Raw genomic sequence first — 2,069 nt, forward strand, 5'->3', positions numbered from 1 at the left:
ACCTCAGCACTGTACCTGAGTTTCTCCTGTACAAGGATAGCACTCTACCACTTCAGCCACAGAGCCACTACCAGCTTTTTTCTAGTGATGTGCCACTGAGGATTAAAAATCAGGGTTTCAAACATGCAAAGCACTCTACAACTAAGACCTATTCCCAGCACTGCACTACAGGTTTCTTTCTTTCTTTTCTTGTAAGTTGGAGGAGTTGAAGTCTGGGCCTGGGTGCTGTCACTCAGCTGTTCAGCTCAAGTGGAGAGCTCTACCACTTGAGCTACAGAACCCATTCAGGTTTTCTGGTGGTTCATTGGAGATAACCATCTCAAGGAATCTCCTGCTCAGGCTGGCTTTGGACCGTGATCCTGAGCTCTCAGTCTGCTGAGTAAGTAGCTAGGATGACAGGCATGAGTCACCGGCACCCAGCTTCCACTTCAATTTCTAAGTGGTGAATAGAAAATGATAATGTCATGGGACCTTTTGTGTGTGGGATAGTTTTGAACCCCGATCCTCAGCTTTCTGAGCAGGCAGGATGATAGACCTCAGCTAAAGACACCTAACCCATGACACTTTGCTGCAAGGGGGTCATTGGCTCCACGTATTAGAGTGCTAGCCATGAGCATAAGAGGAAAATCAGTGTCTAGGCTCTGAGTTCAAGGTTCATGATGGAGATAACTAAACCAAAACAATTGTCTGCAGCAGACAACTCAATAGAATTCAGTACATACATAAATTTGGCCCTGCCTTGGGAAATATCTGTGCCTCAAGTTTCTCATCTGCACAATCATCTTACTTATGGAGCTCTACCAAGGATCAGATGAAAGAATACACCCTGTGAAGGACTCAGCACACAGCACCCCGTTAAGGACCTATCACCCCATGAAGGACTCAGCACCCAGCACCCCAGGAAGGACTCTTCATATAGTTGTATCCAACAAGCTGTCATTAGAATTAGGATGCTTTCATCAGTATCACCATTCCTTCAGAAACATGTCACGAACCACATAAGTTCACATCTAATGGTTTAGATGGATGGTTAGTCAGGGGGTAGGGGAGAGGGAGGGTCATCAGACTCAGGGGTTCTACTCATAGGTTGTGGGTATTACCCTAAGATCTTTTCCTCAAGGCTAGAGCTCTACCACTGTCAGCCACAGCTCAGAGTCTCACAGACTTCCTGCCAGGGCTGAGTTTTCAATCGCCCAGTGTCAGATCTCATCCCCTGAGCAGCTAGGGGTGAGCCAGCAGGATCTAGTTCAATGTCTCTGTGTATGGATGGATGATGTATGGATGATGGGCATTCAGCAGGTTGCCCATGTCCATCCCCCCAACATGGGCAAGTCCTCAGAGAGTCCTAAGTCTGAGCCAGCAGCTTGAACAAAGCATGCTTCTCTGCCATTTAATAACTGAAGCCCCGCAGGCTTTGCCTGGGCTGTGCAACAAGTGCCTTATGTTCTGGCTGAGATTTCCCATCGGGACACCTAGCAGCCAGCCACTGCCTCCATGGAGACCACAGTTCCTAGGCTGTAGGAGTTGTCAAAGGTTCTGACTCCATATTCTCTATCCCTCTGTAGGATATTTGAGCCTACTCCTCTGGGGCCTGATGGCTATCCCTCCTTCACCATTCCTCATTGCCGAGTAAAAGGCTGGTCCCAAATCTTGGCAAAGATATGAAATAGCCAATGATTTCTGCACCAAAAGGGGTAAGCCAATAAATCCCACCCTCATAGTTCCTGTCAAAAGTGAGCCTTGGGCTGCGAATGTGGCTTAGTGGTAGAGTGCTTACCTAGCACACACGAAGCCCTCAGTATCACAGAAATAGAAAAAGCCAAAAGTGGCACTGTGGCTTAAGTGATAAGAGTGCTAGCCTTGACCAAAAGAAACTCAGGAACATGCCCAGACTCTGAATTCAAGCCCCAAGTCTGGCAAAAAAGTGAGTTTGGTGAGACATATTCTTCTGGTACTCATAGGAGGGCCAAGGTTAGATGTAAGAAGTAGGGTAGAGCACAGTTGCTGGTGGCTCACCTCTGTAATCTTAGCTACTCAGGAGGCTGAGATCTGAGGATCACAATTGCAAG

The sequence above is a fragment of the Dipodomys spectabilis genome, unplaced genomic scaffold (assembly GCF_019054845.1).
Source record: "Dipodomys spectabilis isolate Male_0828 unplaced genomic scaffold, ASM1905484v1 ptg000587l, whole genome shotgun sequence".
NCBI lineage: Eukaryota > Metazoa > Chordata > Mammalia > Rodentia > Heteromyidae > Dipodomys > Dipodomys spectabilis.